Source organism: Anser anser, assembly GCF_964211835.1.
Source record: "Anser anser genome assembly, chromosome: 6".
NCBI classification, from domain to species: domain Eukaryota; kingdom Metazoa; phylum Chordata; class Aves; order Anseriformes; family Anatidae; genus Anser; species Anser anser.
In genome coordinates, this window is record NC_139726.1 from 2,721,471 (window position 1) to 2,739,426 (window position 17,956).

Here is a 17,956-nt window from a genome sequence, read left to right on the forward strand (position 1 = left end):
AGTAGCTGCTCTATCAAAAGAGAAGTTATTCAGTGATTTACAGGCATGGCACTTAAGCACAGTTGTCAACTTTGAAACCTATCAATTTGATTTTTTTTCTTTTCTTTCTTTTTAGCTGGCTTTAGCACAAGAAGTTCCGCCAGAGATTGTTTTCAATTTGCACATGTTTAAAACCAGTGCTGATTTCCTGGGACAGCTGACTTACAATTGGCGTGTTCTCTGTAACTGAGCAAGATCTACAAGAAAACCATAAAGACTTCTCGTGCTATTGGTTCATTTGCAGCTCTCCAGAGCAAGGCTTGTTTTCTTTCTCCTTCCAAAATAGAGAAAATCATACTGGTATATCTCAAATCACCAGAAAATGTAATGGGACTTCCTCGAGGAGCGTCTCCTCTCTTCTATGCCCCCAATACCCCGTAAGCACAGGTACCCCAGGGTGCCACCATGGCAAAGCACAGCGATAGCTTTGGGGGATGCCAGAACAGCAGGGTTTGCTGTCTGCTTCTTGTACTGGCGAGCACAGGAGGCTTGCAAGCCTCCCGAGCTGCCTAGTCCGGCAGGTCAGGGTGCTCAGAGCAGTGCTCGGGTTTGAACCTTCACGTGTAGCTCATCCTTTAAAAAGCAGAAAGCTGCTTTCAGCCACCAGAGGCTTTGGAGCAAAGTTGAAGCAAAATGAAGCATTGCTCAAATTTACGGCTGAGACCAAATGCTCCGGAGCTCCCCTGCACCATCCCCCGAACAAAAACCTAACCAAAACACTGATCTGGAGATATAGCCCACAGAAATCGGTAAGAGAAAAAGAAAGAGAAGGACAGGAACCTAAGAGAAAAGACAGAGTATTGTACAGAGATACGCACAGATTTTGGGTATGAGGGGGAGAGCTTTTTGCTCTGTCAAACCAAAGATGCCTGCTGCACAGAAGATCATTTCCGCAGGGGAATGCTGATCTGAAGATTTAACCGCAGATGTGAGACACAAGGATCCACCTGGCTCTCCCTGCCCCTTCATACAGCTCTCCTTCACCACTCTCCCAGAGGACAGAGTATTTCCAGTCACTTTCAAATGCCTCAAACCAAACAGAAAGCTGTGGCACTGCATTGAGGTCATACTACCCGATCTTTGCACATGTGCAACCTCATATGCTCTACGCTGTTTGGCGAAGGATTTTTTATTTTCAACTCATACATTCTCTGCAATTCCTTTTTTCCCCACTAAGTAGTTATTATAGTTTTTATAAATATATTAAAAACCTATATATATTTACAATTATATATAAACTATATTTTTATAATATAGTTACTCTAGTTTATTTGTGGTCACTTTTGATTTAAACAGTGGAATCTTCTTTCTGGAATATTGATTTTATTTCAACAGAAGCATGTCAAGCTTAAATCGTTTACCAGATGAAAAAGCACAATGAAATGAGGCCAGCAACAAGAACTCACAGCATATAATGGCAAGGTAAGGCTTTTGTGAAGTGCCTGTGCAAACACCGGATTTCTGTGCTCCTCCTTTCTCCTCCTGGACTGCCAGCCACACCTCCTTTAGCACAGGAAACAATTCTTCAAACTGTGCAAAGCAAGCTGAAAGTCTATTTCCTCCAACTCAGTAAGTCTCTTGCTCCTAGCATCAGTAATTGCCTTGCTCTAGCAGCACATACATCACGCAGAACTCACCACGTGCCATTTGTACCAGGCCGGTATCGCTGCAGCCCGGGGGATGCTTCCCCTACCTCTCGAACCATCCCAGGCACGACCTACGGACACCCAGGGTACCCTACTTTTAACGGGGCGAAGTTATCAGCACATTAAATGTCTAGTTTTATATTCAAAGGCTGCACAAAAGATGGAAGCAGAGGAATTGCGACATTCCCCAAGTCATTCTTGGGGCTTGCCACCGGGTAGTGCCTGTGGTATGGGCAAGAGTCACCGAAAATGTTCAGTGCTGCGAAATCTGGTAACTTCTAAACATCTGATGAACGCGAGCTTTCTCAAACCCATTTACTCGGTTTTATCTCCTGCTGGATACACGCTGGTATCTTGCAAAATGGAAACAGATTAATAAGCACGCCGATTCTGTCAATAGCCTGGCAGAACGCGGGACGTCGAGCCACCCATGCCATGGAAGCGTCTATCACAAAAGCACGAGCTGTTGATGTCCTACCAAATGCTAAACCCACCGCCACGCTAGTGAAACATCCAAGCAGTCCTTCCCGCAGAATGGATCCCTTCTGATGAGTCATAAGGGGGTTTGGTTTTTGGCACCAGCAGGGAGCGGAGTAAACTAACAGAGTGAATTGCCAGACGTGCAGGAGAGCTCTCCTCCCGCATCCAAAATCTCTAATGCCATTTTTGGACTTGTATGCACGAGCCACTGAAACAACAGATGAAGAGACAGTTTGATTCCTGAAAAGGACTGGCCAAAGGCCTCAAATCTTCTAGTCCTGTCAAAATATACCCAAAGACATCGTATCGGAAGCCTATCAAAAGCTGAATCTTAGCGAAAAAATAAAACCAACGTAATTAGGTAAACAGCTAGCCACACCATTCTTTATTAAGCAGTGACAGAACGTCAAAGGTAAAAAGCATACAGGCTTTAGGGTTCAACACTCCCATTTCAAAATACAACACTGCATTTGAACTACAAGTCGTGGAAATTACAGAAAAATGGGCTCAAAAATCCACGTTTTCTCTAGAAAACCTTCTCAAAAGAACCCTATTGCAAACATCTTGAATATTCCCCCTATATACATGTTAAGATATTTTATTACAGCAATAGAGTCATGGAAATGAGTGACAGACACGTTCAATGTTCAGACACTGTTCCTTAAGGTTGCCACTGCTACACATGCATGATACTAGACGAGTTCAGAGACAGATAAGAAAAAATTAGCTAATATGGAATCTGTAGCCTACAGCTGGCATTACAAAATATGCTGCAAAAAAAAATCTGTAAGTATGTCAAACCCAAAGGAAGGACCAGGTATCTCCAGTGAGACACCTATCCAGAACAGAGCCGTGAAGCACGCTTGAATCAATACAGCGCTGTACTGTGTGAGTGTAACCAGAAAGCTTTTTTGGTCCTGCCATCAATTTCCACGGAGCCAGGACCTAACTCAGACTTAAGTAATTGCTTATGAACACTGACTGTATCCTTAAATGTCTCCTTTAAAATCACCTGTTCATCATCACTAAATGATCACATTTAGTTCAATGCTAAAACATGTAGTTCAATCCTAGGTTCATGTTTTATAAATTTCTATTTAAATTTACTATCCTGTCAGTCCAGTAAGTATTTTATACTTTTTTTTTTTCTCCTTTCAGTGAATATATCCCATTATCCTAAATATTCCATGGACTTGAACCTAGACTAGAGCTCACTCTAAGGAGCGCTCTCTCTGCACCGGGCAGCACCCACAGCCCTGCAAGCCCCCTCGCCTCCCCTCCTTTCAGTCCACCCACCGCAACGCCACCCAGCTCTGCTCCTAGGCTGAGCGGCTGAATGGTTTTAGCTCCTTACAAATTTAGTTTTGGATTTAGGATGGATCGTGGAGGAGAAAGTCAGGCCTTTCTTTCCCTCAAGTCAAAAGGGTAATCCTCCGGACCAGAAAGAATCACAGCCACGTAGGGTTCAGCTGCTCCTCCAGAGGAGCTCAGCAAAGAGAAGTCCTTCTAGGGGAAAGGTAGAAAAGCACTAATTTTATACGAAAAGCAGTTGCTATTATAGGTAATTAAAAATGGAAACACTTTTCTAGGTAAAATGGTGTGAGTACTTCAATTTCTAGGCAACGAAACAAGATGGGGTAGATTTTGATTAGGCAAGCTGCAATCCAGGGGCTGCAAAAAAGATCTGCATGCCAAAGGATGTCAGAAACCTGCCACTGCTGTCCCTTCTGGCCCTTGAATTTTTAGATTTCCGTTACATGCCCAGAAAAAAAAAAAGACCTACCTTGGGCAGGACTGGAAAGTAAATCAAGTAAATATAAAGACAGAAGAGACAACCATGTCCTGTTGCAAGGCACCACTCCCGCCCTCACTCGAAGAGATGCTTTTAGGACAAGTATTTCTAGTTGGAAAGCATCGTATCATTGATTAGCCGCACTTCGCTCTTTTGCAAAAGTACTTAAGTACGACTTTGTACATTAAGCACGTGTTTGGAGAGTCTGCTTCGGGGGGGGAAAGAAATGCAAAGAGAAACGTGGCTTCTCTCCGCTCCCCTGGCGCCCCAAGCCAGCACAGGTTCGTCCCCTTCTTTCCAGCCTCCTCCAGCGGTTCAGGTGCCACTACAGAACACCTCTTTTTTCAGGTAAGTTGGAAATAACAAGCTTTTTTGTAAAACATGGATCATCCTAAAGCACTGACTTATTTTGGTAGTAGGAGCCTAGAAAGATCTTCCTTATGTCCTAGGCAGGGCAACAAAGCAAACACTCTACGAGACGTTATGTGCCGCCAAAATGAAGTGTAAATATCCTGCTCACATTGTAAATACAAGGCCTTTTTAAATAAATAAATATATAGGTGCACTTAGTATGGTATCCCACATATTTTTAGAGATTTGAAAAGTGATTTTCAAATTTCAGACCACAGTGACAATTTAAGAAAAATCGTGAAAATTGTCATTTTCATGCACGCACTAGTACTTTATAACAGTTCCCGCTGTAAGGAGATTAGAAAGTAGCTTTCTAAGTATGAACCAAACAGACTAAGCCAACTAAATCACAGAAAAAACATTCAGTAGCTAGGCGCCTGGTGCAGTTTTTATTCAATTATTTCTAAAAGAAGACATTATAAAACAACCTTTTTTTTCCCCCAGAATCTCAGGTGTGCAGATACAGTATGAGGGCTCTCCACAGTCTTAATATAATTCACGACAGATCACAAAATCACCTAATAATTGGCAACATGGCATTTTTTTTTTTTAAGTAATGTCTTTTAAATTAGTGATTTGCTAACTTGCTATACTGGAAGATACGCCTCCTTGCAGGAACGTCACTCTTCTCTAGCATCTCCGATCCCCAGAATTGTTTTCTAAGGACCACAACCAATTTTAATGAATATTAACTTTATCAAGGCATGTGCATAACTTTCTGCTGATATAACAGTTAAAGGTAAGTTTATTAAGACTTTTACACTGCAAGTGGTATTATAAAATGTTAGAACATTGAGTAAAGCAATCTACTGAGCAATCTTCCCGGCAAACAAAGCAATGTGCCAGTATCACCTACGTTAACGTTGAAGTCATCACGTTTTTCAGCTAGCAGCAGTTACCTGATCTTCTGCAAGTCAACAGAAATACTGTCATGAAACCTTCATCAGACAAGTTTTCATCCCTTCTCCAGATGCGAAATTTCATACTACACACATGGTACTCGGAAACTTTACCGAGATCTCTTTAATATGAATATTTGGGCTTAAAAGTCATAAAGAGGCCAAAACTTGGCATGCAACTAATGACCAAGTGTTTTCTCTGCCTTCTAAAAAATTCTGACCTTTATTCTGAGTTGGTTTAAAATTACAGAGATGTGCTATGGGTCAGTACACACAACGATGCATTTACCTGCTCTGGAAGACACCACATTTTCACGCCTACAGAACGCAGAAGCCAAGGACTTTGACTAATGCTGGTACCTATCTGCTGAATTTGCTTTCGGACAATGTAATAGTATTTCTTTTTCAAGACATGAAATCGTATACAATAACATCTGAAGAAAACGTGTCTTTGGTATGTATTTAATTCCATACCATCAGAACACGGTATGAACTACAAGCTACTACAGGAGCACTTCGCTGAGCACACCGCGTGCCTTCCAGCCGGAACACCTTTGTGTCACATCCCTCCAGGCTGCCACTATGCTCCTGGCAGCTGCTCATTTGCCTACAGAAGCTACGCTACAAAAGTGTCACTTTCTGCCACTCAAACTCCTAAAGTAGGGTTAAGATAATATGCAAATTAAAGTAAAAAAAAAAAGGAAAAAAAAAAGATACATACCCGAGCCAATATCTACACTGTGAACTGTATAAACTTTTAAACAAGAATTAGTAGCATAAGCAAAAGCACTGCCCTAGAATTATCTATGTGAGGTCAAATTATGTACATTATAATAAACATAATATACTTTATATACAGTTTTTCCTCTTCTGCCTTTTATTGAAGAGGCACCTATGGCCAGGTTTCCCTTCCAATGTCCTTCCCTTTTGTCAAAACAGCAATTAAACAAGAATTGTTAAGTATCTACCTTTTCATAAACTTTCAAATCATACCTGGGATTCAGCAATGAACATCTACGTGTTACTTATATAAAAATAATAGCAATTTGTTTTCCAAACAACATGCATCTGATACACATGACAGCTACTTCGGTAAATTCACGCTGAGATCCACGTCCTAAATAGTTTCTGTTCCTGTATTAAGGACTCAAATGGATCAAGTTGGTGAAAAAATAGTTTTTGTCATGATACTTTTCCAATGGAAAGTTTAGTTTTCCTTTTGGTCCTTTTCAGCTCAAGTATTTTTCCCCCCTCTCAGAATGGTACATATTGCTTTTCATACACTGATAAAAAAAAACAACAACAAAAATTCTAATGAATCCTCTGAAGTGATGCAATCTCAGTTTGGGAGACTAAGTTAAACTGTAAGATTTTCACCCAGCTGTTTCAGTAATTCTTATCAATAGCTTTCAGGAATGTGGTAAAAAAAAAAATAAAGTGAAAAAAAAATCCTGTGTTGAATAACAATTCTGGAGCATCATCACAGGTTTTCAGAGGAAGAGCGGCTTTAGAAACTTTTCATGAGCTTAAATTTAAAAGCGTCACTAGTTTTAATTTAAAGCATTTCACTGAACTGGGATCTTTCTAGGAGAAGAGGCAAAGATGCCTGCGACATTCGCTCAGATCAGCAGCAATCAGTTGGGGTAGATGTTTCCCTTTAGCAGAAATATGCTGATAGAAGCCAGTTAAGAATCTGAAAAATGACAACACCTCGTTTAAAGATAAAACAACGAAAGCAGGAATGCATTTCAAAGCTCTCGTTTCTCACTGTAGGAAAGCAGTGGCGGCTCTACTTAAGGCGCACGCTTCCCAGACCAGTAGTTCAGATCTGGACAAACGCAGCTGACCCAAGCTCAACGCGCCAACTGCAAACCAGTTCCACTTCCCTTAACCATTTCCACAGATTTTCTGCCCCTAAGTCTACAAAAGATGTGAATTTAGAGTAAGGCGAAAGCAAAGCAAAACAGCAACATGGAGAGGAAAAAAAAAGGATATGAAAAAAAATTAAAAACAAACCTCCACAACCCTTCAGGCCTTCTTCACATCAAGAAAAACTGTGGTTTCCTAGGTTTCCACTAACAGTGAAATTTAAGATTTGCTACCTTTGAGTTTCTTCTTTAGAGCACTGGTTTTTCAGATAGAATTATGAAAGCAAAATCAAGGATCTGATTTTGGTTTGTTGTTACAACAGAAATGAATAATTCTGTTTATCTTAGATACTACGCTTCAAATTCATTGTTCCTTTAAATATTCTGTAAAATTAACCAGTAGTGAAAGCAGCTATATTAACTGGTATTTTAAACACCTAGCACTTGTAGGACAAAGACAACGCGGCTTAAATTTCCCCACAATTTCCTGATGCATTACAGGAAAACATAAAGATTGGTATTTGTAAAACTTTCTAACACCATGGGCAGAAATAATAATTAAAACAACAACAAACAAAAAATCACAAAAAACTTTCTGGAGACATCCAGGTTACTGTATGAAGCTAGCCCTTAGGCAACTAATTCAAAATGGGTGCATGTATACCTTGCTTTAATAAGAAAACATATTAAAAAGGTGAATTTTAACAGTTTTGCTATAAAATTACTTATTTGAGAGATTTACATCAGTATCAGAAATTATTGCGTTACCTAAAAATTTAACTTTGAAGTTACTATTAAAACCACTGAGCTTAATTAAGTTAGTACCAATAAAAATGTGTGGGAATATTTACTTATGTTCAGGGTGCTCTCTGTCCCAAGTTTTCAAAATGGAAAGCCCTTGCAGTATGGGGTATTTATTTATAGTACCTGCCTCAATAAAACACCAGCCCGTATTTGATTTGAAAATTCTTTCGGAAGGCCCATCTGGAAAAGAAAGGGGGACCACTAAAAAAAAACCCACTGCTCTGGTGAAATGTGACAAACTTGGCAGAAGAGGTCAAAATAAATAATGAAATTCTGCTAAGACAAAGAATGACTTATTAAATCTATTATATTTAGAACATACATTAAAGTTCAGCTCTAAAATATACCTAAAAGTATTATATATATAATATACCTAAAAGTATATTATAGAGCAATATAAACATATGTTTTCAAAAATTCTGTAGAAGTAACTTTCAAATTAAGTAGGTTTCCCTTTATTAAATTTATGATGGCATAATTTGTTTTTATCTTGTATTACAGAAAACTTGGACTTCCACTAAAAAATATCCTTTCACATTAAAAGATGAGTGAGACACGGAAATTTGATTGTTCTCAGGAAAACATCAGGGCCTTAGAAAAGACAACTGGGCTCCCTGGTTTTAATGAGAATTCAGGAAAAGCCGTCCCTCAATCTGGACTGCAGACTGCTCTAAGAAGGAGAATGATGCAACAACACTGCTCCTTTTCTGTCTTAGACTAATCGCAGTGAAAACATGAGGAACGACACAGTTTAAGACAAACTATTTAGAGAGGCACTGGGCGAGCACCGCCAAGCCATACGTTATATACTTCAGAATAATTAAACAGATGTATAAATTCTGACGTTTGGATAGCGAGGCCTGGTTCTGCACAGCGATACATCACGAGTCCCAGCATTATGCAGCTGAGAAAGTTCTCGAGGACTACGCGGCTTGCAGCTGGAGACGGCACATGGGACTAAACACGTCTATCATTTTATTGCACAATATAAAATTCTATCAAGCTACCAGAATTTTCCATGTACTCTTTAAAATACTCAAGAAACAGATGTACGCCTCACCCTCACTTCCCAACCTTGCATAAACAGTTCCCTATTTTATTAATGCTGGATTTCTCTAATACACTGCTGCACCCTTCGATGTGATGAACAAGAAAAAAACCTGGGGACTCGTAATGCATAATTCTGGTTTCTTTCACATGCTGAAATAAATAGCACAAATCAATAAGTGCCATCTCAGTTTATGGATGAGGAAATCCAGCGTTCATGCTAAGACCGCTATACGTGCATTAAAAACACCCATAAATTCCAAACTGTCTTCTCCTACACAACTTCAATCTTTTTGAAACATACGGTTTTTGAAAAGTAAAATTTCAACGCGCAGACGCTCCGTAGCAAGGACACAGTTTGGGAAGGCTGAGCTTTGCATCAGGGTTGTGGGTAACCTTTGCAGCAGGAGGCAGGCTTTGCTCCTCCACGGCACTTCGGTCCCGTTGAAACAGCTACAGGACAGCAGCGGAGCATGGCAGAACGCACGGCCTCCAACACCTACCTGCAGACACAGCCTGCGAAACAGGGGCGTAAGTCCAGAGCCTGAACGGAACTGAAATCTGGGAAAGTAGGGGAAATTTGGGAACACTGCTACTGTGCAAGGATGGATAATGAAATAGAAACTAGCTGGTATTGGAAATTACTTGGATGAGGGAGAAAGAAAATGAAGACAAGATGGACATATACGGCAGAGACAGGACAAGAGACATACAAGGAGTAAAAAGTGTATAAACGGCTTGGTAGGAAACCAGAATTGGAAACCAAAAGGAATGGAGAAAAGAAAGAGGAAAAGAAAGAGGGATGCAAAAGGAGGATGCCAAGGCCCACTATCCTTTCAGTTCCTACACTTCTGATGAAAAATCACTGTTTCTGCTCTCTCCTCAGGGAAAGAATCTTCACGGACTGTGAGAACCCCACTCCTGGAGCCACTGTAAAGAGTACAAAAACCCCAGCAGCCCACCAGAAGAGTCGGAAAGGAAAGCTCCTAGACGTAAAAACGTTTCTGCAACATGCTGTGGGCGTCACAGGCTGGGTTTTGTCGGAGTCGTAGAGAAAACGTGTTGTTAGAAAGTACGGTAACAAACAAAGGCAAGTTCCTCATTGTAGCCTCATAGCCAGGTTTGAAAATTGTTCGGTACAGATCTGGAACCACACTGAACAATTAAAAATACGAAACAGCCGCACACTGATGAAATGCCATCTATTTAATGCACGGATTCCCTTTTACAGGGAAAAATAACATGTTATCATGTAAATAAAGGCTGCATGATAATGTGTAAGGTACAAGTGGGTGAAGCAAGGTCACCAAGGTTTTGAAGCATTAGCCTGCAAGCACAGTAATGCGTATTAAACATGGAGAGCCCCTACATTTAAAAATAGATCAAATGGAATAGAAACAGTGTCTGCACGTACCTGAGCAGCTGTGAACAGGTTAGTACTGGCAGGCAAAGAGAGCGCAAAATAAAAGCTAAGAAGCTTAGAATGAGAGCTAATTGTTTTTTTGCATGTTTTTATTTTTATTTTTTTTTTGATTTCGTAGAAGCTTTCTGAGGTTTATCCACACGTACGTATTAAAACTTCAGGGAAATAACTAGTAAAACATTAACCTTCCAGACATGCTTCCCCCGTCCCAGTTTTTCACAGGCAAAAACCATTTCTTATTAACTCAAATGCGAACGTGGATAATCGTTCCGCTGTATCTTTACCAAATGTCACAGTTCCCCAGTTTACAACAACTGAAATTCTACTAAAAGGCTATTCTTGAAGGAAACAGCAGCAACAAAACACAAAATTTAACTTCAGCATGGCAGAGGTATAAATGACCTCTCTCAGCTCAGCGCTGTTTATCTTGTAAATGAACAGGGTCTTCCATTCTGGGGTTAAAAGAAAAAAAAAGAAAAGAGAACTGCCTTCATTTCTTTCTTAATTTGAGCCTTGCTTTAACAAACAGCCACTGTTTGTTTCCTTATTTTAGGTCATGTCATTCAGTTATGCATGCCACACTTTTTAACTCTTTCCCATCTGCTGTTCTCTTCCAGCATCATCTGGGAGCTGGGAAAACCTAGGGCGAGGCAAAACCTGGTGGAAGCAGGGCTGCCTTAGCCTAGGTACCACCTCCGGTGTCCGCAGCACGTAGTGACATTCGTGAGTCACACTGCTTCAGTGCCTTGCAGTTAAACGTGGGCTGAAAAACCACCCGTTAAGGGAAGAAAAAAACAAACAAAAGAAACAAAAAGGGGGGTGGTTCATACGAAACCTCCGACTTATGTAAGACGACACTCTACAGGAAGTAAAGCACAAATACATTGCACACGCTACGTAAACGGGGGACTTTGTTTCTGTAACAGGGAAGTGAGACGTGTCTCTGCCCCTGGGTGTCCCAGCCCTGAACCTCTGTCAGCCAGGTCCGAGCTTACCACACAGTTCCAAGCGTTCCCTATTCATACTGCTTGAAAAATCGGCAGTAAAGATCTGCAGAGCAAGATCTTTCACAGCAGACCGCGGCTGCCCAGACATGCATAAAGGAAGAAAATTAATTCTGAATACCAAACAAACTTTGCACCAGGTAGCTCCGTTTTTACAGTACGGCATCACACGGTGTCGCACTGCAGGTGAAGAGAGTATCACTGGTGCCACAGCATCCTAACAGCACGAAGTTTTATTCTTCAGATAAATAGCCAGTGAAAGCCATTCAAAGTTCAGACTTTGAGAACTAAGTAAGGAGAACTAAGTTGGTGAACTTATCCCGTCCTCCTATTCAAGAGGATTTCACACACTTCATTTTGAAAGTCTAAGATGAAGTTGCTGCATTCATGAGTTCAAAAATGAAGCTGTACCCTCAATTTGGACTTGTCTACTAAAACAAAAAAAGGCAAATATGTAAATTTCAAGTGAATTAAAGTGCCCCATTAGGAGTTCAATTATATTCTGAAATTACATCTTAATTGGTTTGCTCATAGCTGAGCTGTACAGCTAACCAAAAATCTACTACCATATAATCATCGCTAAATTTCAGATATTGCCACACATTAAATTAACAGCAGATAATGACTGGGAAAATTAGCTCTATTTCCATAACAGAAATATTCTTCCCACATTACCTGACGTGTCGTATATAGTTGGTTTCATAACAAATAGACAAAATAATAGATGGGGAACTCTTCTGAGTAGCTGACATCTCTTTTGGTGATTAAAAGTCCGCATACTCAAAATGCCCAGTCCAAGTACAGTGGGCATCAGATTCACGTCTCTAATTAACTAATATCTAAAAAGAAGTTGTATCTCTAAAATCCCACAGAAAACTTTAACGGATTGACCACCGTTTTACTGCGTGCCTTGCTGGCTTTTTCACCCTGCTTAACTCTTTTTTTGAGAGGTAATCCCCACCCTAAAATACTCTTCAGATTTTGACATATAAGGTATTCCTGGCCACGATCAGTATCACACACAGATGTAGCAAATCATCTGTGGTACAAAAAAGGCTCTTGCTAAAGAAAGAATAAGGAATAACTTTAATAATATTAAATGCACAAAAAGCAAGCTAAGGATTCACATTCTTGTAACTGAAAAAACATGAGCACCTTTCATATAGCTTATTTTTCACATTAGCAGGATAAATAAACTCACTAGAAAAAAACTTTAAACTTTTGGAAGCGAAGCCAGGCTCCTGTACGCCAGCTGCTGTTAATTTATCTTATTTTTGAGTACAACAAGTATATAACTTATTACTCGCATACAAATACAAAATACAGATGTTTTACTTACCTTTGCTGTCTGAAGGACACAGATTTCAAGGATCTTGTCTGTAAATGATATATTCTTCAATATTTATACCTCCAATGACCACCATCGTCAACAAGGATCTGAAGGAAAACGCCACAAAACAGCATATAAGCCAGGGTAGTTGCAACTAGCCTTAGATTTTTAGAATCTATTCATTGAGAAGGCACAAGCTACAATAGCGTACTGTATACAACGCGTGACTTTATTAGGTGCTGCTAAAAACAACCAGTGTGATGGCCATTCCGTGGGAAGGCGTTTATCTACTTGAGGCGTATCGCAATTAACCCACGTTAATATATTTAAGGTTAAATACATGAAACTTTGGGAATTCACTGTTTTCACAAGAAAGTAATGACGCCAGTAATCACTCCATGAGTTAAAGATTACAAAAGAGAAATTCCGCTGCAACACGAGACCAAGTTCGGTACCCACTGCAAGTCAACACTCCCAGGCCCAGCGCACACAACCTTAAGCCCCGACTGTATCTGTGGAACCACCGCGTGCTGCGACACTGCTGAAATCTTTCAGTCTTCATTTAGCAACAGATGCCATTAACTAGAAGGCTAATCAAGTCAAAAAGCTTTTGCCTTGTAAATAATTTTATCCTCTCCTGAGCGGCTTCCATTTGGTTCTCCTTTCTCGGGTTGCGGAGGAATCCCACGCTGGGCAAGGGCAAAGGAGAAACTTAGGCTGACTTCAGCCAAGGTAGGACCAGAGCAACAACAAAACTCAACACAGGCAACTCATTCATCTTGATTTTATTTTTTAACACGATTGATCTGTCTACTCGTTTCTTTCTTTGCAAGCCTGGACCATCCAAGTGTCAGCAGCCAGGACACGCGGGGAAGGTGATCGGATCACTTAGCGCTCTCCATGGACCATCCAGGCTGCTAGAGCCAAAGTAGTCAAATGCCTCAAATACCAAAAAGACTAAAGTTTGCCTTTCGCAATGGATAAATAATTTCATCTCAGCTTCACGGTAATACTTTATCTGAAATGACCGTGTTTGTTTCTTCTGACGTAAATCAACCCCCCAACGCCCATCAGCTCTGAACAAACACCTTTCAGATGGACTTCCTCAAAACAAGTTACCAAATACTTAAACTGGCACTCTCTCTCCTTTTTCTATTGCTCCAAAAATTTTAAATAGAATATATATAAATATATATTAGAAAAATAACCATCAGATCTGTCCCTGAAATAAGTCGTATAGGCCACCAGGATTACGCTAGCTCTTTTTTTCTAATGAAGAACATGAAAAAGAAATTGGATGTACGCTGCGCCTTGATGCTTGCCAAGCTCCGAGCTGACGGATTGCTCTGGGGGAAGGTTCCAGATAGAAAATCACCTTCTCAGGGTATTAAAAAGTGGCCACGTGGGAACTGAAAGCGACCCTGCTCCAGCACACTGCCACCAGGCTTTCAGCTACCACCTACCATAGGGTCGAGGGGCAGGAGAGGAATGGAAAAAAGCGTTTCCAAGAACCTAAGGCTAGCGAAGGGCCCCGAGGGGCAGCGAAGGAGGCTGTCGAAGCAGGCTGTGCGACAGCCCTGGGGACAGCCTGCTCCTGACGCTCGCTGTGGGCTCCACAGAACTGCTCTGTGGCCACGACATTAGGGAAGGTGACAGGACAGCAAACCCCAACCAACGCCATCGGTGGCTTCTACCTCAGTAGGTCTGCGTGCTGTGCAGGCGTGACATAGGCCTGGCTTCAGCTGTACTTGCCTTGTTTCATACACCAAACCAACACAGTCAGAGGGCTGGAGTGGTGTGGAAGCCAAAATGGAATCCATCAAGAGCTCAGTTTACCAGGCTCCGAATGGAAGATGCTGCTCAGTGGTTCGGGAGCAGAAAGCCTACCTTCCGCCAGTCGGGTCTGGGGACGCAAGCTGCGCTGAGGACTGGAGGAAAAAACATGCTTTAAAGAGAGAAAACACACCGCGGAGCAACTGCGGGGAAACAAATGCAACCTCTCATTGCGCCACTTTAAACAATCATTTTTCAAAGCGGTTCAGAATCCGTGAGTTGTTTTCCCTAAAAGGGACTTTGCACATCTAATACGGTGTTGAGGCTTTCTATCAATTGCCCATTAAACTCAGCCTCCAATTTTCTTAAGTTGAATCATATCCAAAGCTCCAGAGAATTTTTAAAGGCCACTGAAAAGATTTTGCCTGGCGAGTAGCTCATTCTCGCTTTGCTGTTTGTATTGATGGATGCTCCTTTTTCCTTTTTCTTGTTGGCGCTGAACTGCACAACCGAAATCCAGACCCTTGAACTCCACTCCCATTGCAGATGTTATTCCTGCTCTGATTTAATAGTCTTTCTCTCCTACAAAGCTGCAATAATTGTGAAGATATCATTAATTTTGTTCTAATAACCTCACAGCCTTCTGGAAGGAGTTGGAACGTTGCGTTAAAGGGAAAAAGTTTCTTCTGTGTTGAAGCATGTTTCAGGGGAAGCTTGTAAACCTCCTGGGGCCTGCTCATTTTACTGCACAGTACCAAACACTGAGTTATTTTTTCCTCCATATGATTTTATCATCATCTTAGCAGCCAGGAGGAGTCAATATAATCTCATCTCCCATTATGTGAATTTACCAATGAAATTAAAATATTGTTTCTTCTTAACAGCACGTTATCTTATTTACAAGATCCGATTCACGTATGTCATTTGACACTGACACAAAGGAGACACCGTTACGCGGCACTGGAAATAAAGGGACGCTCATAAACAAGACTCAAAGCAGGCATTTTCCATCTTAAGGAAATTCTACATTATCTTTTCCTTAAGTTCTCTAGCACCTTGCTTTGAATGTTGTTCCTCTAAATATCCCGGAGTATGAAGATTTGGTTCCACACGACTCTGCACACTAGTCTGGTGCCAACCCACAAAACATATGTCTCTGCTCAAATGCAAGAAGCTGTTTTGATTTATTTTTTTTTTTTAAATTTTCTTCCTGGACTGGAGACAAAGCATTTTATTTAGATACAACTCAACATTTACATTCTTCTGAGACACAAAACTTTCTAAATCCCTGAATATATTTTGTTAACTTATTCCCAAATAGCAACTTCAAAGAAGCTAAACCATCTGAACACATCATAATAAACAAAGCAAATGCTCATCAATCACTGGGAAATATAATAAATCGGGTTTAGATATTTTTTATGTTTGTGGGTGCTATTAAGTCTTAAAACCCTCAGATTTATTTTTAACCTAAGCATTTTATTGCACAGCTATGTGAAAACATCAATATGTTTTTCTAACGTCGTTAGCTTTCCATTTGTTCCCACCGTAAATAGTTCCTGTACGCTATTTCTGTATTATTTGGGATAAGGTACATTTTCCGCTATAAATATTGTTGAGGCAGAATAAAGTATTGTTCAAACATTTTACAAAGTAACTCAAACTCCGAGCGTTATAGGAGTAGACCACCCTGATCCCTCGACTGGGTTTTGGCCCCATCCAGAGCTCCGAGGAGGAAATCTCGCTGCTCTTGGCCCCATGCTAACCGTCCGCATCCACCCCGCTCCGGGAGTTTGCCTTTAATTAGAGTATCACAAAAGCAAACAAAAGACACTGTAACCTCAGGAATTAAATATTTGCATTTGCTTCAGCAAATTAGCTTCTTGAAAGAGCCAAATTCTGCACCGGCATAAATCAAAAGTAACTTTGATGAAGTTACATGCGTTACTTTAAATTACACGGACTGAAAAACACGCTTGAGCTTTATACAGATGTTTAGGCACTAAAAGAAACCCATTAGCTAGAACAGGTGCAGAATTTCATACCACTTGCTTTTAGATAAGGGAATGAGCGCAAGAGGCACTGCTACACAAACGCTCCGAAGACTTGCGGTCTCTATCAGTCACTTGCCCTGGGGAGGTACGTTGTTGGTAGTTGTAAGAAAAAACCTGTGCTATTACAAAGATTATTTCACCCCAAGATAAACGTACATAGAAAACGTTAGAAACTGGTATGTATAATATCCTTGTGTAGTCGTATGCAGGTTAAAAGTCTTTTTTTTTTTGTCACTCTTTTCAAGTGACAAATTTAAGGACTAGTAGATTTGAAATGCATGGAACAGATCTTCGTTTTCCAGCTTTCTATTTTTTATTTTTTTTTCCCAAGACACACACATACGTGTACTGGGAAACCCACTTGATACACGCAGTGGAACAGGAAGACAGAAGCAGCACGAGCAGCGCACAAAGCACAAACCCAGAACACGGTTACAACCTCTTGGTTCAGAAGCCACAGGATGACTGAATTCAGTTACAAAGGCATGCCATTGGAAAACAATTAGAGAAAAAGCATCAAATTTATTGTTTCACAACGATGCAGAAAAGGCAGCTTCAGTGTTTTTTTAAATTAATAGATTAAAGCAAGAAATAAATAAATGAGCCTGTCTTGTCTTGGCTTTGTCAGAGTGCAGCAAGCACTAGTGAGATCACCTAACTGATGACCGTTCCAATACTCTCTCAAGAATGAGCGTCGTCCTGCTTTTAACCGTTATTTACCATTTTATGGACACCAATATAACAGAACTTCCTGATCAGCGTTAGGAAAAAAAAAACGTTTTAAGTGAAAGTTCAAGAGCCTCCCGAATCCCGCCGCCAGCACGCTGCAGGAGGGAGCACAGGTAAATCCTCCACTGAGACCGCCTGACGTGCAGCCATGCCCTGGAGGACAGCAAGACCTCAGGCTGTGCATCTCTGGAAACTATAAAAGTACTTGAGCCTGTTTAAAGCACTGGATAAACTAAAGAGAAAAAAAAAAAAACAAAACCCTGTAAAAAGCCCTGAAAGTTTTGAATCGATTTGCTTTGTGTCTCAGCGGCCTCTGAACAGGGCCGCCCTACCAATGCCTGTCCCATGGGCAGCGATGGGAAGATGTAATCGAAATTGCGGTGCTTCGTCAGGTAGGAAGGAAGGGGAGAGGCTGAGAGACCAGAGCACAGAAAACCAGGCAGAAAAGCCCTGCTAGGTGACGGACGCTCACTCTCATCCAGTCCCAAACCATAAGGGCTCTGGGCCTCAGCTCGCACGCAGCGCTGCAATTCATTAGCTTACAGACTTCGAACATCCAAAAACATACACACATAAAATCATGAGAACCAGGGCTATGAACATCCAAAAACATCTACAAAGTCACGAGAACCAGGGCTCTGGTCTTGCAGGCCACCT

At 41.0% G+C, this 17,956-nt stretch overlaps 1 protein-coding gene across 12 annotated transcripts in view; it reads right to left on the bottom strand.

Annotated features, from left to right (window-relative positions):
* Positions 1-17,956, bottom strand: part of MBD5 (methyl-CpG binding domain protein 5) — a 135,144-nt gene that overhangs the window by 74,084 nt on the left and 43,104 nt on the right. For 6 of the 12 annotated variants that reach the window (XM_083842685.1, XM_083842683.1, XM_083842684.1 and 3 more), the window contains exon 2: positions 12,753-12,850. The gene's annotated coding sequence lies outside the window, so the exon portion shown is untranslated. Of the gene's footprint in view, positions 1-12,752; positions 12,857-17,956 lie in introns of those variants that run through there. The other 6 variants (XM_083842691.1, XM_083842689.1, XM_083842686.1 and 3 more) reach the window with 1 other exon arrangement.